We start from the raw sequence: 26,424 nt of genomic DNA on the forward strand, positions 1-26,424 counted from the left end.
GGGGGGAGTTGAACCATGAGACACTATGGACTCTGAGAAACAAACTGGGGGTTCTAGGGGGGAGGTGAGTGGAGGGAGGGGTTAGCCTGGTGATGGGTATTAAAGAGGGCATGTATTGAATGGAACACTGAGAGTTATACGCAAACAATGAATCATGGAACACTACATCAAAAACTAATGAGGTAATGTATGGTGATTAACATAATACAATAAAATAAAATTTAAAAAAATCCTTAGTACTGAGAACTACTAATGGGGCACCTGGGTGGCTCAGTCCTTAAGCGTTTGCCTTCGGCTCAGGTCATGATCCCAGGGTTCTGGGATCGAGCCCTGCATTGGGCTCCCTGCTTATACCTCTCCCACTCCCCCTGCTTGTGTTCCCTCTCATGCTCTCTGTCAGATAAATAAAATCTTTTTTTAAAAAAAAGAGCTACTTCCCACAATACTCTCAGTTCTCCACAGTCCCCCCACTCCAAGAATCAAGAATCCTTACTATTCTTGTGATTGTCAAGCTTCAGGTGCTTGTTAATGATTTTGTATTTTAGGAAAAATCACAAGATTGTGAAGTATCTGGAACACAGACTAGTAAGGAGCTTTACTCTAAAAATCTTGGTATTAGAATTTAAAAAGAGCTTTGGAACTGAGCCTTCAAGTGGAATTTGTGGGCTAGAAAAAATAAACATATCAGTGATGATGATGATTTTCTCTTTTCAATAGGATTGCCAGATAAATTACAGAAAGCCCAGTTAAATTTGAATTTCAGTCCATCAATGAATAATTATTTAGTATAAGCGTGTCTCAGGTAATGAATGGGTATCCTGCGTTGTTTTGTGTGTTTTTTGTGTGTGTTTTGTTGGGTTTATTTGTTTTTTTGCTAAATCTAGCAACTCTATTTTTTTTAAAGATTTTATTTATTTGACAGAGAGAGTCACAGCAAGAGAAGGAACACAAGCAAGGGGCGTGGGAGAGGGAGAAGCAGGTTTCCCGTGGAGCAGGGACCCCAATGCGGGGCTTGATCCCAGGACTCTGGGATCATGACCTGAGCTGAAGGCAGACGCTTATCAACTGAGGCACCCAGGCGCCCCATAGCAACACTATTTTTTTTTAAATTTTTTATTCTTATGTTAATCCCCATACATTACATCATTAGTTTTAGATGAGCAACACTATTTTTTTAAGGAGGGGTCATTTAAGGACTCATTCTGGGTAAGTGGAAGAGGGGAGCTCACTATTGCACAGCTGACTGCATTTCCTGCCACCACAAGGAGGCATTTATTAGGAAATGCCCCCCTCTCATAAGTTATGGCGAGAAATTTCAGTCCCTTTCGCATTCTGTAGGAGGCTTATCTAATTGCTTACCTGCAGGATAACCCTTTTTTTGCCTCTGTCCCTTGAGCTACTTGTCTGCCAACTATTTCTGTACTCCTCTCCCACTCTTTTTTTTTCCCTCGGAGCAAACTCACTGGAGAGGCTCTGGCCCTAAAGGAGACCACTTGTCTTTTCCACCTGTTCCTTTTAATGATGAGCAGGTATGTGCGAGAGGGGCTGAAAAGGGAAGTCTGAATCCAGCTCCTAGGCTCCCTGCAGTCTCCTTTCCAGCTTTAGCATAATAGAGCTAATAGTTTGATCCATTATGACTCTTGTGACTACTTTCCAATTGGTTCAGAATGTAGACAGAAGAGATGAGAGAACAGACACTTCCTTAACTCCCACACATATATTGCTTATCTCTGTACTCCGCAAATTATTAATATTTTCTCCATTAATTCATTATTACTCAGTTACTGGATTTCTGTGTGCTCAGCATGGTGCCATGGCTTTCCAAAATTGCTCTCTGCTCTGTAGACACAAACTTTCTAGTGGAAGAGACTCTATTGAATATTTGATTATCATACTAGGTGATAGTAGTGTCATATGAAAAGGGCCATATGAAACGCAAAAAGAGGAAAAAACAATTTTACCTGAAAAATGCAGAGAAAAATATATTTGAACCAGTTTTTAAGTTATTCATAAGAGCTCATCTGGTTAAGATGGGATAAAAGGCATTCAGAAATGGGACCACTTGCAAAACCAGGAGGCATGAATACATATGACTTGTTTGGGCAAGAAAAGCAGATTGAAGGGAACAGAGTTTAGAACATATGGTTATGTAGACAAATGGATACAAAACTCTAAAGATATATTGGGACCAGACTGTAAACACTATTGATTACTTTAAATTCTAGTCCACAATCATTGGGGCACATGGAAGGCTTTCACAAAAGTTAAATGGCATGACCAAGATTATATTTTTATAATATTATAAAATTTAACTATATATATAGTTATATTTATCTATAGTTAATATATGTATTAACTATATATGCTTACATAGTTAAATTATAATCTAACTACATATTTAATACAGTTTATGACAACAGAATCAAAGCTGAAATGAAACAGAGAGCAAAAGGACACTAGTGACAATGGAATTAGCTAGGAGTTTCCCCCCAAGCAGAGAAAAGAAAGTCTTATACCAATGGTAAACCAGTTTCCTATTAGTCAGTTCAAGTTATTCCCATACACGGAAATGTATCATGACTTATTTCCTACTGCAGAAAGCCTTAAATCTCTCTAGCAGTAATAACACCCACAATTTAAGCTCACTCTTCTTTTATAGTAATTTCCAATCTGCTTGTTTAAGACTGCTCCTACAAATTCCAGTAAAGTGGTTTAGAGATCTGAAATCTAGCTCAGGTCCTGCACTCTGATTGTGTGACCTCAGGTAAGTATTTTAACTCCTTTGTGGCACAATTTTCTTTACCTGTAAGTTCCATGAGGGCACAGACCATGTCTGTTTTGTCCATTATTACATTTTAGCCTAGAGTATAGAACATAATAAGTGCCAGTAAACACTTAATTGATTAAATGAAGTGACAATAATATTTGCCTTATGTACCAGATAGGGGTCCTATGGGAATCAGAGAATACAAGGGATAAGCATTTATAAGCAGTTTAGCAATGTTATAAATATTAATTTGATTATTACTTGGTATATATATACATACACACATTAGTTTATTTCTTGGTTTATATATATATATATATATATATATATATATATAAAACACACACATTATGTCTATAAAAATAATGCAAATTTACTATAGAAAAACTTTAAATTACAATAATTCACCACACACACACACACACACACACAAACACCAACAGGCATTATTATACTATGCAGAGATAATCATCAAGATGAACTTACACTCAGGCTTCTGCTATGGAAATATACAGATTATAATACGTATATTAAACTAGGTGATAGTAGTGTCATATGAAAAGGGCCATGTGAAATGCAAAAAGAGGAAAAACCAATTTTACCTGGAAAATGCAGAGAAAAATATATTTGGCCATAATATGCACAGATTATGTTATACTCTATTTTTCTAGAAATAAATTGTAAAAATTAAGCATATAATTGTTTTACAATATAGCCTTAATAATTATACATTATAACCATATTCAATAATTTAATTATCTGATTTATTTTTTTTTGTTCTTTGTAGACAGAATAAACAGAGATTGTTTTTACATAAAAGTGAACACAACACCATAGGAGGTCTCAGCATTGGTGTCACATGTCTATATTTGGTAAACATATAAACTCTTAACAAATAGTTGTTCTCATATAAAGGAGAGTATAAATGAATAAATTAATGCTGAAATAATCAATACATGAATACTTATTTATTTTTACAATATCTATAAAAAGATCAACATGTCCTGCAATCCATTATTGTGTGGTGATTACCATGTGGACCTGGAGTTGGGATCAGCAGGGATTCCCATTTAGCTTTACCATGTATTAGCTGGGTGACCTTGAATGATACTTATAAATCTCCCCTTCTTTTTCTTCCAATTCACACATTAATTCAGGTAAGGGTTTTGGGTTGTTTTTTTTTTCCATGAAAAAAAAACCACATTACTACATCTTAACTCATTACTAAGCACCTTTCCTAGCTAAACTAAATAATCGTTTCAATTACTTTGCAATTGTAATTATTACTATTTAATCATTACTCGCTATAGAAGCTGAGGAAATTTATCCATAGTAGCCTTACTGAGGCTCTCTGCTGACCATTTCAGAAACTGCATATTCCTGAGACCGCACTTAACATAATGTCTTGTTTTCATTTGTAATAATATGTAGAATTATCAAAATCCCCACAATCTTAAACACAGCCAATATTAAAGATACTGTAATCTGAAATTACTTAGCTATAAAGAGGTTAATTAACCATTTAATTTCAGACTGTAATAAGTCATTTCTCATTTTCAATTTTCAATAGATATTGAATATTGATTATGACTCATCATGCTAATCAGAAGTAAATTTACTCTCACAGTGGTATGGATATTATAGATAGGATATTTCTAGTACCTAAGTGCAATATGGGTGGAATAACTGCTATAACCATAGTTGGGTATTAACAACTTAGTATTATTTCGTAACCCTTAAATTAACAATTGCCTTATCATTTTTTTATTGTGATACATTTGAGGTTAGATTCCTCGAAATAAAATATGCACACACCTATTCTATTGGTACTGAGGCTATTTTTAGTCCTCTGTTTTCACAGAGGATGAGTAAAACAGATGCTCAGAGACATTCAGCAGCTTGACCAAAGTTACACCGTTAATAAATGGTAGATGTAAGTTTTGATGTGAGGTGAATTATTTTTTTCCACTATGCCAGGCTGCTTCTCACCACTACGGAAATTGTAATAATTTCCATGACATTACAAAACTCTGAGAAAATGAAACACATAATAAAATAACTTATCAGAGGTTAGAAAAAAGAAATATCTGGAGCTAAAAACGTTGCTTCCTATTGTGGAAAAGGCTCTCTTGGGCCAAGGGCCTTGGTCATCAAAATATGAGTAATGAGGATGGTGTCTGCTTATATGCTGACACCTCTCACTATTCTCTCCAACCCAAATCTCTTCTCTGAGCATCTTATTTATACAACCAACTGCCTATTTCACACCTTCATTTCAATGCCCAGGCGTCTGAAATTTACCATGTCCAAACTGGACTTCATGTTTTTCCCCAGTCTCTGATATCTTTAGTAACCAACACCACCACTTTCCCAGTTGTTAAAAAGGAGAAAGTTAGGGGTCATCCTTATTTCTGTGACTCCCCTCCATTCCTTTGCTTCATCTACAAATTCTCGAATATTTACCCCTAAAATATATCTGTACCTGCTCCTTTCTTTCCATCTCTATTGTGACCACCTTATTTCAAACCACCAAAATCTCTTTCCTGGAATGCGGTGATATGTTCCTACTTGGTCTACCTATTTCCATTCTTGCCTCTTTGCAGTCAATTTTCTACAGGCAAGAGTGATCATCATAAAGATAAATCAGAGCTTGGCATTGCCAGTTCAAACTTTTTAATGACTCTCACTTCATGTATAATAAATACCACACATGGCCTAAAATGCCCATATGCTCTGAAACACACTGCACTACAGCTAAGCAGATCTCCTTTTACTTTCTTCGAAGCCAAGCAAATCTATTCCTCTACTCCTTCCTTCCAATCACAACTTAATTGCCTCAAAGGCCTTTTTAAATTTCTAGTCTTTAATAGCGCTAATACAAAAAATAATTACTGAACTTGACATTTGCTTGTTTATTATTTGTGGAGAATGTAAATCTCTTCAGGGTAGAGGCTATTAACTATTCTGTACATCAATGGTTCCTACTGCATTGTGTAATCCCTGGCATCCAGAAAGTGCTAAATGCTAGTTGAATTAATTAGGTTAAGTAGAAAGTGCACAAAGCAGCAAGATTTACTAAGGTTCACAAAGCATCAAGGTGGAAGGGGGCACTTCAAACCTTCATCTCTCTAAGAACTCTTTCTACAGACAGCTTCATATTAAAGATGTCCTTGTATTATCTTGATCTAGATGGCACTGCATGGGGCTTATTTATGGATTCAAAGTGTTTCCCATGGTCATAACTCTGCTAAAAAGAATTCCGAACTGCTGACAAATGTCCTTTTTATTTCAAAGCTAGGTTTTTCAGTTCTTTATTTTCTGAACCTCTGCTGGCATTATTTCCAGAATGCAATGAAGTTCATTGAGAATGCAGCCACTTGCATTTTATCATAGTTTTCTTCGTGTATTGTACAATTTCAGAATCCTACGGCAGCTCACTATCAAAAGGTTAATTGAAAGTAGAAATATCAAATTTCAAAATTATGATTAGAGTTTTACTCAACCAATCTTCTCTACTCTTACGTGCCCCAGACTGATCTAAATTAAACATTAACTAGATCTTGAACTAAAAAGTAAATTGTTTGATGGACTGTTTTATGTTTTGTTCGATAAGAATACTGTATGATACCAGGGAACACATCATTAAAAAACTTGTGCATTCCTCATGTAATCTCTGTTTAAAATGAAGCTTTACCAGAGTTGCATAATGCCACAATGTTTTCAAGGTGGCCCTGCTTTTCAACTTTGGCTATTACTATATCTGAACAGTGAGCAAAGACAATATATGACTTTTTGAAATAAAAATTAAGTGTTTTTAAATTTTTTTTTAAACTTTACAACAGGAAGTTTAGTTTTTATTTTCTACCATATAATGTAAATCAAATTATTGCATGATTAGTTCATTTTACAAAGTGCTTTTAATAATGTGTATAAAAGGAACAGCAAAAATTAAATATGCAAATTTTATTTCCCCCATTTATTTTCTCCCAGTTGAGTGGGATTGTTTTTATTTTATAAATAGAATCTAAGCATAGATTTCTTGGTATTACGCACCCTACAGCCATAGCCCATACTGCCACAACTAATATACCACATGTTTTGCTACGAAAACAGCCACAAAGCTGGAGAAAAGTAAAGCAAGGCAAAAACAATGCTCTATTGATGGCACTTTCGCGAAATTGTAAATTTACTGGAACCGTGCCAAATTGTAATACTTGACATCATATCCATTCTGTTGCTACAAACCAGGGCTAGTATAAAGCAACTTTCCACTGCATAATGGTTACTGTTTTTGCTTAAAATTAATTGCACATGTGTTTAATTATATAGCAGCTCTTGAAAGTGATTATATAAAATGTTACTTCTTCTTGGTTTTGCTCGGATCTCTCAAATTATAGTTCTCTAACTCTGAAAGCAACAATGAATTTTAATAAAGGGCAGGGTTTGCAAATTACTGTTGCCTGGTTGCTGCCAGTTACTGAAAAGCCTCTTTTAGAAACTGAATGAAGTTCTATTGTCTTTGTTCACTTCCAACGGAGAAGGGACTAGAATTACTCAACCAGGCCACCAGAGGGCACTCTGATGATGACCACTGTCCTCAGATTGGTCTAAAGACCTTCCATATTGCCTTTCATTCTGAAAATTTTCTCTCTGGAATCCCAAAATTAATATTATCAGTAATCCTCAAAGAACAATGAATATACTTGGTAAATCCTTAAGCCAAAGTTGTCTGGATTTTCTCAGAACTTGATACGATTCAGTCACACTTCTACATAGACTGATTTAGACCAATTGATCTTTGGTTCAAGCTCCCAAACGTGGGGGTGTTTAATTTGGAAGCAATATGAAGCAGTATAATGATTCAGCAAACTATTTATAGCTGTAGTCTTTATACTAACATGTAATATAGAGGTTGAACATGTAGCTCCATAATGTAGCTTGAAGAAGAAAGTATACTCAAATCAGTTTTGGAATCAAATGCTTTTCACCTTAACAATTGTCCAGGCATTTGGCACTGTTAGAACCAACCTAGTTTTGGACAATTTATGGAATTACAGAAAGATATACTGCCATTGGTAATCCAATTTATGGAGGAACCCATGATTGTGAACTGAATTTTTTAAAGTGATTTACAATGTTCTCGATGTTCTCTAAATCAATGCTTTATACTTATAGATAAGTAATTTTTATCTAATGCATATACAATATCAAATATCACTGAAGAATTATAATGAAAAATTGGTCCTTAATCTCAAACCTATCTTCTCATGCCTGCTCATCAGTCCTGCTACCTAGACACAAAGGCTTTTATCCTTTTTAGATTGTTTTTTTAATCCCAATGGTAAATTGCAAACTTCTAAATAATGTGTATAAACTGTTCTTCCTTGTTTTATCTATTTTTACACATCTTCAATTAACTTTTTATTATATGAATAAGGGTTTCAGTCTCTAAAAACTTATTTCCTTTTCTGCACTTACATTTAATAGTTAAATCAATGATGAGTATTTATAGGACTAGGTTCATGGAAATATCACTGGAGATTCAATTAGCAAATTATACTTATTTTCTTGAGTAAACATTTGCCCCCCAACATATTAATCACTTCATTTTTTCACTTGCATAATTTTCTATATCTTCACCCTTTTTTTCCCATATGCTCTGTTCTGCCAGTTCTACCATGGACAGGTAAATATTTAGGTTTTAGGTAAAGATTTTTCTGGAAATCTTTCCAAATTTTTAAATTCTGTTCCAAACTCTCCCAGACTATCTTCCAATCCACGATCTCATCAGAGTGAACTATTGTTCTAGATAAATAGACTTCATTGTCCCTATGAGAGACTAAGGAAGAATCAGAGAGTTTCGTAGAATTTCTTTTCTCACAGAGCTCACAAATAGCAAATTTAATATAGAGTCTAGAGTTTCTGACTCTTCAGGCAGGGCACTGTTCATCTTTTAACAAATAAGGTAGGTATATTTTCCTTTTGAAACCATGGAAACATGTACTTACTAATTTAGCCTCTCCAAGCTTCTCAGAAAATTGCTTTACAAAATTTACACAAAGAAGACACATTAAAAATATTCAAGCTCTCAATGAAGACAAAAACAGAATGTGCCGACTGAAGGAGACAATGAAACAACCTTAGATCTCTAGTGAATTTTAATTTAGTTCATTTAATAGAATTTTAATTAAAAAAGAAAATTTGTCAAGTTTTCCTTAACCTACTCTTTCCAAGGAAACTCGACTTCAATGACTATTTTAATTTAGAAAAGTAATGACATAATACTAAAAATATCTGCATTAGAACTGCTGTTTACAAATAGCCTTCATTTATATTAGCTCTTCAGCATATGGGTTTGAGTATGGACAAGGAACAAACTTTTCTTTTGGTCAGTGTAGAACAGAGATAGGTATCCTCGGACCCTCACACCAAATTTAACCCCCTGCCTTTTCTTTACATACAGTTTTATTGGACCACAGCTACATTCGTTTACATATCATCAGTGGTTGCTTTTCCACTACAAGGTGAGGGTTGTAATTGGTTATGATGGAGACTGTATGGCCTCCAAAGCCTGAAATACTCTCTCTCTGGCTCCTTGTTGAAAATGGTTGCTGACGCTTGAGAAGATTTGCACATTTCCTCACATATTGCTTTGGATTTCTTTGTAGTTATTTAGAGATATTTCATACTAATACATAAATACACGTGTGTGCTTTGGAATCTGGTGGCCTCTTCACAGATGATTTCACTACCATTACCATTCATTCTATACTTCCCCCCCCACTTATCATTAATTATAAAAAAAGGAATAAAATATTTAACAACAGAGTAACTGAATCCCCATTAATTTTGCAAGACTTTTTAAAGGTGTAATTTAAGCAAATGGATATTCCCAAGGATCCAACAACAGCTCAATCAATAACATGCGTAAACACTGTGAAAGATATCCAATATCACATATTATGATGAGTCTATTTCTACATATTACTGACAAAATTGGGAAGGGAGATGATGAAATGCTTCAAGTCTTGGGTTGGGTTCATGGAAACCTGCAAGCAATAACCACATTTGAACAGTTCTAAAACTTCATTTCCTTTTAAAATGTCATTTAAACAAAAATAATAAAATTGAAATTATGAGTGAAGCCTTTTGGTAAAATTGTGTGCATTTTTTATAACTTATTAAGTCCCCATTAATATTCAGGGTTTATGAATCTTTCTCTATTACGGAGAAATAGCATTTTTAGCAGTGTAGGTTGGACAGTGGTCAGAAACCTGAAATTGAATTCAGGCTGGACCAGCAGGGTGGACTGAAGCTGGTCCCTCCATCCTGCTGGGGTTCAGTTTCCTACTCTATATAACACAGGAAAAAATATAATATCAACTTCATAGATTTGACGGGTGGATTAGAAGAGATAAACCGTTTGGAAACACTTTGTACAGTGTCTGGCAGATAATATTCAGTCAATAAACGTTGGAAGTATTTCCATGACAATAAACATATTCCTTCAGTATCTATTATTTTAAAGATTTGAGAGAGAAAGAAAGAGACAGAGAAAAGAGAGAAGGGGCAGAGGGAGAGGGAGAGAGTCTCAAGCAGACTCCCTGCTGAGCACAGAGCCCAACATGGGGCTCAGTGCTAATACCCTGACATCATGACCTGAGATGAAATCAAGAGTCAAACGCTTAACCGACTGAGCCACCTAGGCATCCCTATTTTTATTCATTTCATAATATAATGATATGTAAAAGATACTCTTGCTTTGATCCATTCCCCACATGTCTTTTTAAAATGTTATCCTAAAGTTTGTCACAAAGTCCATATAGTATATGGTAAAATAAATAGAAGATGAAGGGAAAAAATACAAATATTACAAACACTAAAATAGGACATGAAGAAAAATCTCACTAATCTGACCTTTCCATATAGCAACAATTTATATATGTACATATATTTTATATGCATTATATATACATATAGGTAGTCTAAGTACATATGTAAAGTATGTATATGTGTGTATATTTTTGTATTTATACACTTAAATTGATTTCTCACTCTTTTTAAATAAACTCAGATATTAAAAATGTCAATGACAGCAAAATACTTTTTTCTCTTATGAAATCAGAGCAATCTTTTTAAAAAATCTTTTCGGACAAAGATCAATTTTAATTTCTGTTCTTTTCTAAATGTTGTAATAGATCATGCAATAAATGTATACTTTGAAAGAAATCTTGTATACATTCTAGGAGAAATAGCATTGTTTCAGAGAATTGACAAATAAGAGTGGTTGATGTAATTTAAAAAAAAAAAAAAAGGTTAGATAGATTAAAAAAACAAAAACAAAAACAAAAAACAAAGGTTGGGCAGAATCTCCAGAAACTCATAATGTGTGATAGTGTTTAATTCACTCTTCTAAATATGTACACCCACACAGTAACAGGCAATACAGTGTGAACACATACCTCCGGCCTCTGGCTTCTCAAAGGTTATAATCTGCTGGGGGATACTTACAAGAAAGTTAGTAATTATTATTTTAAAGATATGAGTTGCTCCACTGTATTCAAGGTGCAAGACTTTCCAGTAAAGTATCTGTTTTAAGCTCAGTGAAAGTATAAGTGTTGCTATCACCATACTTAAGAAAACACCTTCCCCAGATTTGGGAATTCAAGGAAGTCTCACAGTGCTAATGTGAGATCTACATTAGAGGTATGAATTGTTCTGAAAGTTACTTTTACAAAATAAATACAACACAGTTTGTACTAAAGTAACCTTAAATCTGAGCTACGGGTAAAGAACAGGAGTGAAAAACAAAGGGAGGGATAGATGAAATTTCCAATATTTCACATTTATGCCTCCTTGATAATGAGGCACAAAACACAAAGGAAATAAATGCCTGACAAAAGTTCATTTTCTCTATTTTTTTTTAATTTTCCCTAATTTTATTCAGTTGTTATACAAGTCAAGCAAAGGCAATTAATGCTAAGAAGATACCACTTTTTTTTTTTCCAAAATGATTGCATGTGTCCAGAATAGTCACAGTTTAGCTAGCCAGTATTATATATATTCATCGTTATTTTTCTTTCTTTACTTGCATTGCCTTTATTTTAACGTTAAAAATGCTTTTTACTTCCTCTTTGCCCCTTACATTTATAAAAAAATTGACCATGTTTAGGAAACTAGTCACATTTTTCCCACAATAGGTGTATGTGTATATATATATACATACATATACACACATGTATGTGCATACACATATATATAAACACACATGTATGTATATATGTGTACACACACACACACACACATATATATATACATCTATTGTTCCATGTTTTTTTCCAAGTTTTTTTTTTTTTCCATTTTGGGAATTTTATTTTATTTTATTTTATTTTTATTTTATTTTTTTATTCTTATGTTAATCCCCATACATTACATCATTAGTTTTAGATGAAGTGTTCCATGATTCATTGTTTGTGCATAACACCCAGTGCTCCATGCAGAATGTGCCCTCCTCAATACCCACCACCAGGCTAACCCATCCTCCCACCCCCCTCCCCTCTAGAACCCTGTTAGTTTTTCAGAGTCCATTGTCTCTCATGGTTCGTCTACCCCTCTGATTTCCCCCGCTTCATTCTTCCCCTCCCGCTACCTTCTTCTTCTTTTTTCCTTCTTAACATATATTGCATTATTTGTTTCAGAGGTACAGATCTGAGATTCAACAGTCTTGCACAAAGCAGGAAAGAATGTCCAATGGAACAAAGACAGTCTCTTCAACAAATGGTGTTGGGAAAATTGGATAGCCACATGCAGAAGAATGAAACTGGACCATTTCCTTACACCACACACAAAAATAGACTCCAAATGGTTTTTTTCCAAGTTTAACCACACATTTTACACTCTTGGATTTTGAAAAGTCCAGCTACTAGAAGTATATTTTGTTTTTCAGAACTAATCACCATTTCAAAAATAGAAATTGTACCTCTTGTATCTATAAATACACATCCTAGTTTCACGCCTGAGTTTCTTAACAGGAAATTTCAGCTTGATTTGGATTGCACAGATTCATGGATATGAGTAAGGAATATTATGATTTCTGCTCCACAGTTTTAGATAGCTTCAACCAAAAGATATAGATAGATAATGTAATTGCTTCTGATTTTGTTAAAGTAATCCTCTTTATGAACTAAACTTACTATATATACATACACACTATATATATATGTATATACATATATACACACACTATATACACACACATGCAATTTCTCATTTATAGAAAAGTAAATATGGAAAATATCAAATAATTATTTTAGCTTATAAGCTTATATATATTTTAATCAAATTATCATCAAAATCACCCCAAATAAAAAGATGTTTATTATATATGTATATATAATATATATTTCTCATATATATAGATATATGAAAAGAGTCTCAGAAAGGTTGAATAACTTAACCAATTCCACACAAGGGATCAAAGGCAGACCCTAGATTTAAACCCATGTATTAATGCCTGCCCAGTTCATGTTTTCTCCACCTCACCACCCGTCCGAACTACATATGGCAACACCAGCATACGCTAATGATACGCTACGTTAAGTCAAAAATAGAATTTTATTAGTTTTTCTTAAAGATTTTATTTATTTATTTATTTATTTATTTATTTATTTATTTATTTATTTAAGAGAAAGAGCACAAGTTGGAGAAAGGGGCAAAGGGAGAGGGAGAAGCAGACTCCCCGCTGAGCAGAGAGCCCGAAGTGGGGCTCCATCCCAGGACCCTGGGATCATGACCTGAGTCAAAGGCAGATGCTTAACTGACTGAGCCACTAGGCACCCTGAATTTTATTAATTTTTAAATAGAAGAAATGATTATCTTCCTGGTTTGAAAATAGTCTCTTTCTTAATCTAAAATGGTTGAAAACAATGTAAAAAATCTTAGACACTATGCTACACTTTTTGCAAACTTATTAAACCATTCTCTGAATCTTAACATTTTCCAGAAGTCCCTAAGAACAACCAAAGGTATTTTAGGTGTCAGGAGTAACAGATTCACAATAAAAAAAAAGGCATGAACTTATAAATTCTTATTGTAATATTCATTTATATACAGAATATAGGATATTTTTTTCCCCTTCTAAGAATTTTAGAATCTAGACTAAGGTTTCCTTTTTTCCCCTCAATTTCTAGCTAAGCAATACTCACTTCAATTTCCATTTAAACTTTTAAGTATCAGGGAGAATTAAGTTTAAATTTGACCTCTGGCAAATGACTAAAACTCACTAAATATTTTCTTTGTAAGGATAACACTACCTAAATCATGAAGTCTTAGTGAGAAATAAATAAGGGATATAAATCACCCAAATACATGCTAGAATTTATTTAATAAATGTTATTTATTTTTGTCCTTTATTTGCTTTTCAAGAGGAAATCTTATGTTAAAAATATAAAAAATGATCATTCAGAGCATGGAATGTTTAGGGTAGTAGGTAATTTATAGTTTCAGAATGGTGTATTATATTATTTGGTTGATTTTTAAAATAATCTATTTTCATATGGTCTGATATTTATGCCACTGAAATGTCTTACATGTACTGCTAAAGACTTACTTTAAAAGCTACAAAATAAAGGGAACTACAGAAACATACGAAATACTTGATATGAAGGTGGACTTAAGGGCAAAATATTCACAAATAATTTAAATGATTCCAGATTTCATATATTAAATGGATTAATATCTTAAAATATTTCGGTTATTACAAGAATAAGAAATTCAAAAGTAAGACTGCATTCAGGGTATTTGTAGCCAGGTAGATGAAAGTTATCTAAGACTATTTTATTATGTTAAGAAACACAAAGCAGTTTTGCCCATTTTTTAAAAGACTAATAAAGAATTTAGGCCTTAATGAACTATGTGCATCACAGGACATTAAGAAAATGCACATTACCCTCTGTTATCTATTTTTCAGTCAAAATTTAAGATGTCTCAAATGGTATCCTTGCAAATGTGAGATGACCTTCTAGTTCTTACATGTCTTGTTTTATATATATATATATAACATATATAAAATATATATTTATATATACATATTTGATATACATATACATATTTCTAAAATATATATATAGGATGCAGAATCATTTAGAGTAAATGTAAGTGAACTTTAATACTGTTTCTGGGTATTTTTAATTGATTACTACCAACTTTCTCAAAACTTACATTTACCTTGCTTACTATGTTCATCTGTTCGTGGCTTCGGTTTATGTGACTATATTTGTATCAATAAAGATGGAAATCAACAGAGAAAAGGCTGACCATATACATGGTCCTTTGTTAAATGCTTGACCTGCATACTCCCTTAACTTTTGGAGCTCCCAAAAAGTTAACCATTATTTTCACATTTGTATGTACATTAGGGAACGGAGACATCGATATAGAAGCTTGTGAAGATCTCAGGTAAGTGAACTGAAGCTCGAGTCACTTGAACCTCAGACTTAGTTCTGAACTTCCATGGTATGCTACTGCAATAGAGATTAGACGTGCTACTTCTCCAGGCTCAATAATGGGGAAAAAACTCTAATATTTTAGATTAGATATTAGCCCTCGATGTTGATAGCTTCTGACTGATCAGGGTAGTATTTTCTTCAAAATAAAACAATGAAGCTTACCCCATTGACTAACCCTTCCTTTGACTTGAATACTTTGAGGTCACTGCAGGGTTATTAAGAGGTCTAATTTCAATATTTTTGTGTCTCAGGGAATGAGGGAGGCCCAAGGAAAGGAAGAAAGGTGGAGGAATGGCTAGTAGGTGTAACAGTCGGTACACACACATTTAAGTTCACTCTCTTATATAGGTGTGGTTCTTGACACCCTCAAACAATTGCACTAGTAACAAAGATCATTGATCCCAGGTCATTATAACCAACATAATAATAACGAAAAGGTCGGAAATATCATGAGAATTACCAAATGTGACATAGAGATAGGAAGTGGGCAAATGCTGCTGTAGAAACGTCACCAATGTACTTGCTGGACACAGGGTTGCACAAGCCTTCAAACTGTAACAAAACAGAGCAACACACCCTGTATCTGCAAAGCACAATAAAACAAAGTGCAATAAAATGAGGTGTGCCCATATATTTGCTATTATAAGCCTAGCTCAAAGAAGACCCAATGTTTAAAAGTTGATGGAGCTGCTCAATTATGATGAAGATCCTACATGCAGAATTTATTCTATTAGTGAGAAGAGGAGAAAAAGCACATTCTAGGCAGCTGGAATATAGCTAGTTATCAAAGACTGATGAAATTTTTAATGAAATAATAAAATCTACTGTAATCAAAAGACAGTAAGAAAATCTGTGATAAAGAAAGAGATATACTCTGACATCTATTCAGCAGCAAAGGAAAACACACTCTTAGGAGATATAAAAGAAACGTAATTTTGTTTGTAAATTATGCCACCCTTCCAGACTTCCAAACTCCGTTATTTCTATTGATGTCTTATGGTTCAAATAAATTCTGAGTTACTTTACTTTTGCCGTAGATGAACCGGTAGGCACACAATGAACTACAGCTTTTCCTTCACCATATATCGACTATTGATCAAAACCAAACCAGACAAACCAGACTTGGATAGGGACTATCAAAATTTTTTACATTTGTATGCCACAGACTTCAATAAGACCTACAGATTATTTTATCCATAGAACACTTTACAAATACGGGTTGAGAAAATTTTATGCAAGCCACCAGTTTTTTAGATATATAAATGGAATCTAAGCTTTTACCTCTGCCTCCTAGAATGTGGGACTGAACATGCATTTTCCCTCAAAAAACTTCAGAAATTGGGGCACCTCAGTGGCTCAGTTGGTTAAGTATCTGACTCTTGGTTTCTGCTCAGGTCATGATCTCAGGGTCGTGAGAGCAAGCCCCACATTGGGCTCTGCTGCTCAGTGCGGAGTCTGCTTCAGATTCTTTCTCCCTCTCCCTCTCTCCTTTCCCTCTGCTCCTCCCTGCTCGCTTGCTTGCTCTCTTAAAAAAAAAAAAAAAAAGAAAAAGAAACAAAAACAACAACAACAAAAAACTTCAGAAGTACCAGCTATTGTGGAATTAAGTCAACTCAATGTGACTCATGAATCAGTTGTAGGCATTAAGAAGTCTCTAAACTTGGGTGTCATGGCAGCATGGAAACAGTTTAATTTGCACCTCCAATAGAGGAAAATTGGAAGGATGGGCATACCACACCTATGTGATCTTTGGCTTTGATCCACATATCAAACTTAACTCTTACGAACTTTGTTCCTTTTGCCCTAGAAGAGATTATCAAAAGAAAATTTTCATGTATATTCTTCTTTTGTGTTACTTTTTATGGTCCAAATTGTGATGCTTAAGTCATTGTAAAAAATCTAAATACCTCTTTAATTTAGGATTAGAAAATAATTTTTTAATAAATTTAAATTCAATACAATCATTTTCTTTGACACAGATGTAGAAAGCAAGCCCAGGTAAAAACCTGTGATGTAAATATCTCCCCCACCCCCGCCAACCTGGGGATAATATACAATGATTTTATAAGGAAAAAAAAAAAACTTTAAAAAGGGAAACTTCCTTTGAGTAAATTGTAGTTTCCAAGATTTTTAATTAAGAAATCAACAAATAAGCATGCCAAAAACAAGGAAGTGATGGTTTCCTGAAAGTTTAACATTTTAGTTAAAAAAATGTATTTACAGATATTTCAGGATGTCACCAGAGCGTATTGGAATGAACGTGTGGATCCATTGATGTGTGATCTAATTTTGTTTTCCATAAATTGTGAAATAACCCAAGAGTGATGGGGATTTTGTAGAGCAGGTGTCTAAAATGATAGAAGATGGGAGAAAATAGCCCAATCAAGATGCAGAGGTGAAGTCATGACAACCAGTTTAGTGATTATCCTTGTATTCTACTGGTTGAGTACATCTGCTTTTGCATTATGATATTTGCATTCATTCTGCTTTTGCATTATGATAATGGCATGAATGAAGTCATGTTTTTCAAACCTCACTGCAATACGTAGAGTTTTGTACCTCTTTTCTTTCTTTTTGGCTTTGGCTGTATAGAGTGTTATCCAAATTAGGGATTATGCAGTAGAACATATCACATACTTTGTAACTAGCAAGATAGTTACAATATATATAATACAATGGATTATGTCTCTTAAAAAATAGAGAAAAATCAAGACAATAATGTGACAAACACCTGTGTATTCACCAACTAATTTTTTTAATAAGGGATAAATAATCCCTTAAATTCCTCTCCTAGGGCCACATCTATCTCTTGCTCATAAGAAGGAAACAATGATATTAACTTAAGCTATATCCACTTATGTGTATACTTAAATAATATAGAGCATTTTAATTTTTAATACATATTAATAGCACTATCATATATACACATAACTGTACACATATATGTGTAACTTTGAAGTTTGTTTTTTCCCCTAATTTCAAGCCCCATCCTATATATATATATATATATATATACATATATGTATATATGTATATATAACTCAGTCTATTCTATTCATCTCTGTCTCTTCGTACATCTACTGGATCTTAGAGTTTATATATGTTTATGAGACAGTACCAACTGCTCTCCAAAGATTTTCAAGTAAGTTACATTTTTAAACAGCATTGGACGTTTCTCTTCCCCTATATCAGTCCAAATATTTAGTATGGTTAAACTTTTGAGATTTCTAATCTGAAGAGTGTGAAATGATTTTTCTGTTTATTGTTTCAATTTGTTGTAAGTTCCTGTCTGTCAAATGAGACATAGTTTCCTTTATTTATTGGGAATTTAATTTCTCTATTTTATTAAGTGCTTGATTGTGTATATTCCCTCATTTTTACAGAGTGTTTTTTATTGATTTGGAGAAGTTCTTTACATATTATGGATGGTAATTCATTGTTATATACTGTTATCTTCTCCCATGAAAAAAAACTTTATTCAGCATGTGCTATTAATCAGACACATTGATTATGAAGGTACAGTGACAATAAAAATCCCTGCTTTAAAAAGCATATACATAAAATCTACATAATGTGCATAAGTTATTAATAAATGTTGTGAAGCTAAGCAGTTATAGAGTATTGTGTGACACTATATGAATGGCAATTTCAAAGTCTTTGAGAAGCTTTTACTTCAGTACAAACCAGAATAAAGTGAAGCTTCTGCTCCTTACTATTTCCATGGGCTTCTTTCTTGTTCTAGTCCATAGGAAAGTTTATTTTGCTTTCTATTATATCTATGTTTCCTTTTATATTGACTTTGGGGGTGGGGGTTTGGGGAGGGTCTGTCAAAGCAGGTTAGAGGTCCAGGCAATATTTATGTGGAGAGAAATAGACTTCACTTCTTGATGACATGTGTGTGTACAGGGAAGGGCGGGCTTGTTAATAGCCATGTTCAGAATCTACCACAGGATCTAATCTATATGGCAAATTCCATGGAAAAGGCTCCAATTTCATCACTTTTCAACGGAATGAGTAAATTACTCTTTACACTATCAAAGAAAGTGACTATCTTTGAAAACCAATAGGACTACCCAATATAGCACATTTTCTAGTATCTAAATATTTTCATAGGTCTGTGTAGTATAAGTACAGACTTATACTTACATATTATACATGTATAATATAAATAAGCATATATATATAATTCTATCAAGGTGTATTACTTAGAATATCATCCTATTTTGGAACCCCATTTTTTTTTTTTTACAACAGTTCAGTTCATGTTTGCTTCTGAGTCCAATTTTAAAGCCACACTTTGAGTTTCAATGAGTGGTTTCAACTCTGTCAGGAATCCTTTTAATTAATCACCAACTAATTGATGACTACTGGTCACCAACTCAAATTCTTGGAATAGTGTCATTCTTCCTTCAGTATTCTAAAGTGCCATTAATACTAGACTTCTATTGACCATTCAAGGGTAAGATGATAAAGAATTTGGCAATTAAATTCCAATCTTACTGACACTACAAATAAACCCGTCTCAAGACACTTCTCACGGGGCGCCTGGGTGGCTCAGTCATTGAGCGTCTGCCTTCGGCTCAGGTCATGATCCCAAGGTCCTGGGATCGAGCCCCGCATCGGGCTCCCTGCTCGGTGGGAAGCCTGCTTCTCCCTCTCCCTCTGCTCCTGCTTGTGTTCCCTCTCTCGCTGTGTCTCTCTCTGTCAAATAAATAAAATCTTTTTTTAAAAAAAAGACACTTCTCACTTAAAAGTGTATTTACTTTTAATTTTACCTGCCTACTGCCATGTGTTGGTGGTGTGTATCACTGAAGAGCAGTTGTAGGTCATTTTGTATATTTATAGTAGCTCCTTGATGCAAACCTCTAGTAAATTTTTTGGTGACTGGAGTATGGTACTGATATCAGCACCATACATTTATGGAAAAACTACAAGGGACATAATTTTATTTTTGAATATTGTGTAGGTACAATTTCTGATATTCTGCATCATCTACCTTTTATTTTTTTAAGATTTTATTTATTTGAGAGAGAGAGTGAGAGACGGTACAAGAGCGGGATGAGGGGCTGAGGGAAAAGCAGACTCCCTGCTGAGCAGGGAGGCCAATTTGGGGCTCAATCCCAGGACTCTGGGATCAAGACCTGAACCGAAGGCAGATATTTAACCAACTGGGCCATCCATGCACCTGTGCATCATCCAGCTTTTAATCAAGAAAACATTTCTAAGGGACCATCCTTGTCTCTTTCCCTCACTATCTTCAAACTTTTACATGCAGTAACTCTTCCTACAAAAAAGCTACAATATCCTAATTTGATTTTTTCAGCCTCTGAAGCAATTTGATTCAGTAAAATTTGGAGTAATGCTTGGAAATGCTATAGTGATTGGATGGTTTAATAAAGATATGCTCACACTAATTTGATTGTTTTTGTGTATGATGTGTTTAGCACAGAATAAAATGTTATTCATTCAAACAAAATGCTAAAATATATTTTCAGTCTAAAATATAGAGATTCAATGTCTGCTTTTTTTTCTGGCACCTTAAAGTGAAATAACTAATTTCTGAGTACCTATAGCTCTTGAAATACTGCAGAATTCTCTATCTAAAGAGGTGATATTAAAATGATATGAAACTAAGGGGAAATCCTATGAGTCAGATAGTTTAAACACTTGTAGCAGGGACACACTTTTAAAACATTCACACAAACATGCCACGGTATATAGAACCATAGCACAAGCTCTTATGTTCTTTATAAAATACCATTTTTATGGTTTTAGAGAAGTATATGAGAAGTTCACTGATCTGTACTTGTTGACAGATTGGCTTTGCTTGTGACTGACAGCAAAATTTAATGACTTCTGTTTTGAGCTTCAGGGGAAAGGTAAAACTCTGATATGGTTTGATTGATCAGTTTCAAAATGAAACCAAAGAAGTGGCTGACATAGATTTCAGGAGTTTCATATAGTATTTTCTTCTCTTACATGGAAAGACAAAAAGGAAGTTAAATATTAATAAAACAGACTCAATGTATTCCTCAGAACTTAACAGATTTGTAGATTTAACCTTTCTCAGACTGGTGGACAATTTGTTGTTAATGATGTCAGTGAAATTGCTAATCAAAATGGAAGTGCCTTCAAATTAATTGCAGCTGACTTTGGGAAAAATCATTACCTTCTAAATGGACATTCAAATGAAGGTAAAATAATTTCAGTGAGATTTTGGGTCATTAATTCATGACTGCAAATCTTCTCTGAAAGTTGTTTACTCTCAAGTAAATATGTCAATGAATCAATTTCACACTGAAATTACATTTCCAACATTAAATGGGATAATGCAAGCACATGTAAAACAAAGAGCAAGCCTTGATAAATCTTATTATGTTCACTTTCCTTTTTTGTCTTACACATTTTTGTGATGCCAGTTTCTATTGACTAGTCTATGTAACCTTTCAAATGTTCTTATACATCTGTGGGATTATGTATATGTGGATTTTTAAAAACAATTTCCCACACTTGGAACAGTCTTTATTGTACCCCAGTCAAGCTTAGATTCTATAAATGATTTTCAAAAGAAATTTCATAGGAAAAACCTATGTTCAACTTCTAAATGTATTTTGACAAGGAAATAAGGAAACCAGCATTTCCATATATTGTTGAATGTGGAAGAGAATGGCTTATGTTTTCAGAAAGTAATCCAAAAATATCTTAAAATATTTTTTCACCTTTGACCCAGCAAGCCCACATAAAGGAACCTAGCATACAGAGAAAAAGCAGCAAGAACAAGATGTTTAATGAATATATTTTGTAGTGACAATAATCTAAAGTTTCTGTCAATAAGGAAATAACTGAATTATGATTCAGTCACACAATGAAATAGATCTCTAAGAATTACCCAAGAGTGATGTACATAATACAATGATTAGTGATAAGAACTACCTACTAAGTTATATGCACATTAAGTTTGTATACAAAAAGAAAACAAGGGGCGCCTGGGTGGCTCAGATGGTTAAGCGTCTGCCTTCAGCTCAAGTCATGATCCTGGGGTCCTGGATCGAGTCCTGCATCGGGCTCCCTGCTAGGTGGGGAGCCTGCTTCTCCCTCTGCCTCTGCCTCTACCTCTCTCTCTCCCTGACTCTCATGAATAAATAAATAAAACATTTTTAAAAAAGAAAAAAAAAACAAATTTTTGTTTATTTTATTTTTTTTTTAAGATTTTATTTATTTATTTGACAGAGAGAGACACAGCGAGAGAGGTAACACAAGCCAGGGGAGTGGGAGAGGGAGAAGCAGGCTTCCTGCTGAGCAGGGAGCTCGATGCAGGGCTCGATCCCAGGACACTGGGATCATGACCTGAGCCGAAGGCAGACGCTTAACGACTGAGCCACCCAGGTGCCCCCAAAAACAAATTTTTATCTAATTTATGTCTATGTCAAAAAATATGTCCTTGTCCATCTGGGCAATGAGATACAGTAAAGGAAACTTTCATACTATGTTATTAACACTGGTGAGCTTGAACAGGGGATGAGCTAGGGAGATTCTGGCAAGAGTTCTAATTCTATTTGATTCTATCTTTTCAACTGTGACAGTAAACATGCATTTTTGGAATTTCAAAAATTGAACAAGTTTAAAAAAAAAAGCATGAAAGAATAAATGTTTCCAGATTTGTGCTTTCCTACCAAAACAACTATAAAAGTGAACAAAATATATGAGACAATGTTTTCAGGAGTTGAATGACAATATTTGAAAGACTACAATCCTTGAAAGAAAAAAAAAAAATGAGGTGAGACCTACCTTTGCCTGAACTTTCTTTGGCACCTGAAGTTGGAGCCCCAGCAGAGCATCTGACACTTGATAAACTGAGGAAGCCAGAGATGAGAATTGGAGTTTGAGGATGTGGCTGGAATTGTGGACAGAGGACTTAAAAGGAGAGAGATGCTGGACGTTTGAGAAATAGGTTCTAAATATCTGAATGGGAGTTTCTCTGGAAAATTGGTCAAGACTTAAGATGCACATGGTCAAGGCAAGAGTCCATAATGTTTCACAGAGAATAGTTAATGAATGACTGAGAAATGAACAAAAATATAGACACCATGTAATTATTGGAGTTTAAGTACAAAAACAGTGAAGAGACTTCACCAAGACTTCAGGAAATTAGTGGAAACCCAAGAAAGGCCAAGACTTAAAAGAACCAAGCCATAATATAAAATGGCTCCCTAGAAATAAGGAGAAACAAAAATAGAAACACCCTAAGGGGGGAAAAAAACCCTGAAGAGACCAAAAGTCAATACTATTTTTTTTAAAATCTAACATAATATAAACCCACTACAATGTATTATTCATAACCTACCATAACTTTTTTTTTTTTAAGGCTGGATATACAAAGAAGCAGAGAAATGTGATTCAATCAAAGGAAATAACATTCAATAGAAACAAACCAAAGAATGCATAGTATTGGAATTAGTAAAGGCTTTAAAAACTACAAAACAGAATCAATCAGAAACCTTAGAACTGAAACTTAGACTATGATGAATAATTTATTAGTGGGTCTTAACCAGATTGGATATTGTAGAAAAAAATTAGTAAACTTAAAAACAAACAATAGAAATTATTTCTCCTGAAAAAAAGGGATGGAGTTTTTGGGGTTTTGTTTTTTACTTTAATGAGCAGAACCCTAGTAACATGTAAGCAAAATCAGGAGATATATGTATAATTGGAATTCAATAAGAAAAGGAGAGGGAATGAAATGCAAAACAAAAAACATTTATCAGAAGTAATAGCCCAAATATAACCAAATTTCTTTAAAATAATCAACCTACAGATCCAAGAAACTCAATGAAGTCCAAGTATGATGAATTTAAGAAAACCACATCTAAGTAAATCATAGGTAAATTGTAGAAAACCAAAGATGAAAGCAAAAATTTTAAACTCAGCCAGAAAGAAAGAAAGATGCAATTATAAAAGAATGAGAATATGAATGACTGCTAAATTTTCACCAGAAACAGTGGAGGCAATTATGTAGTTGAATAACACCTTTAAAGTGCTAAAGGAAAAACTGTCAATTCTGAGTCCCATATACAAAAAAAATTTTATATTCTTTAAAAATAAGGGTGATATAAGACATGTTCAGGTAAGCCAACAGTGAAAATATTTGTCAACATGAGATCTAGAATTATAAGAAATGCTAAAGGAAGTCCTTCAGGCATAAGAAAAAATATACTAGGTGAAACTCAGATATAACTGAAGGAATTAAGGACAATAGAACCTGTAAATATGTGAAGACAAACTTTTATTTTTTTTTAAGATTTTATTTATTCATTTGAGACACAGAGATAGAGAGAGAGAGAGAGCATGAGCAGGGGAAGAGGCAGAGGGAGAAGCAGGCTCCTGATGTGGGGCTTGATCCCAAGACCCTGGGATCATGACCTGAGCTGAAGGCAGACGCTTAACCATCTGAGCCACCCAGGTGCCCCAAGACAACCTTTTTTTTAATTGTATTATTTTCTCTCTGTGCTATTATTGCTGAAAAGCATTTTACTTCTAAAAATATTTTAAACTCCACGATACAGGTTATTATTTTGCTTTCGTTTTTTATAATCTTTAAAATCATTAAATTATAATAATTTAAAATAATTAAATTAAGTTGTACAATATATAAAAAGAATTATACATACTATATAGATTATATATGTGATCAATTAAGATTAATATAGGAAAATGAGGTTTTAACATTTTTAAAAGTTAATCTGTAATTCACCACAGTAAAAGAATAGGAGAAAAGATGCAATACATGCAGAAAAACATTTTGACAAATAGTAACATCCTTTCCTGATTTTAAAAAAAAGCCAATAACTAGGAATGCAGGAATGGAAGCAAACTTAATCTGGTAAGGGGCATTTACATAAAAATTTACAGTTTAGTATTTATAGGTACAATATTGCATATTTGCTCAAGTATACTTTTAACTCATTTTTTAAGTTATTTGTTAATGTCAACAATTTTTTTCCAGTCCTTTTGATTTTTACTTGGTTGTTTCATGCAGGCATGTCATTTCCTTCTCCTGTATCACACTTTGATCAGCAATTACAGACTCCCTTGATCTTCTGAAATCCCAACATACTACCCTGTACCCCTACAAATTAGCACTCAAGAATATTATTTAGAGTATTATTTTATGTGGAATATCAACATTTTTTGCTTCTTAGATTTATATGCTCTTTTAGCTATTTTATCAGATCATTCAAATAAATCACTAAAAAATAAATATATGGCTTTTATGGAAACAGTGGTAATGTTATTTATACAATTTTGTTTATATCTTGCAATTATTTATGGATACAAAATTTGCATGCAGTTAAATGCAAAGATCTTCAGTATAGTCTTTAAGTTTTCACAAACATGTGTCTACATAATCAATACCCAATTAAAGATACAGATTGCTTCCAGCAGCCCAGGAACTTCCTTCATACCTAATTCCAGCCAATCTTTGTTTTCTATGGGCAAATATTATATGGTTTCTATTACCATAGTTTAGTTTTTCCTGTTTGGGAACTACATATAAGTGTAATCAAGCATGTAATTTTTTAAATGTCTGCTTTTACTTTTTTTTTAAATTTTTATTTATTTATTTATTCATGAAAGTCAGAGAGAGAGGCAGAGGCAGAGGGAGAGAAGCAGGCTCCCCGCCTAGCAGGGAGCCCGATACGGGACTCAATCCCAGGACCCTGGGATCATGACCTGAGCCGAAGGCAGACGCTTAACCATCTGAGCCACCCAGGCGCCCCTTCTTTTACTTATTTTTTTAATCCATTCATATTGTTGCATATAACAGTAGGAGAATATGAGGAACAGCAAGATATTTGCACAGTCTGAAAGTGTCTCCAAACAGACTGTTTATGAATTGCAAGCGGAGAAATAACAGTAAATATACAGTAGAGAATCAGACCTAACCTCGCCCAAGTAATCAAAACTGACATCAGTAGTAAAAGACTCATGTACATGATGGGTCTCTAGATGCAGAACCCTGAAGGACCAAACCTCACCAGGTGACATTCCGCCCGAAAGTTCCTATCCTCTATCTAACCATGAGAAACACTGGGTAAACCCAATATGGTAAATATTCTATTTCTTAAAAGGGCAGAAACTAGAAAGACTATA

The 26,424-nt window shown here is 33.9% G+C and overlaps 1 protein-coding gene across 3 annotated transcripts in view; it reads right to left on the minus strand.

Annotated features, from left to right (window-relative positions):
• CSMD3 (CUB and Sushi multiple domains 3) overlaps nucleotides 1–26,424 on the minus strand; it is a 1,201,062-nt gene that overhangs the window by 941,064 nt on the left and 233,574 nt on the right. The window lies entirely within an intron of this gene.

The sequence above is a fragment of the Mirounga leonina genome, unplaced genomic scaffold (assembly GCF_011800145.1).
Source record: "Mirounga leonina isolate KUSES-001 unplaced genomic scaffold, KU_Mleo_1.0 Mir_165, whole genome shotgun sequence".
Classification (NCBI taxonomy): Eukaryota; Metazoa; Chordata; class Mammalia; order Carnivora; family Phocidae; genus Mirounga; species Mirounga leonina.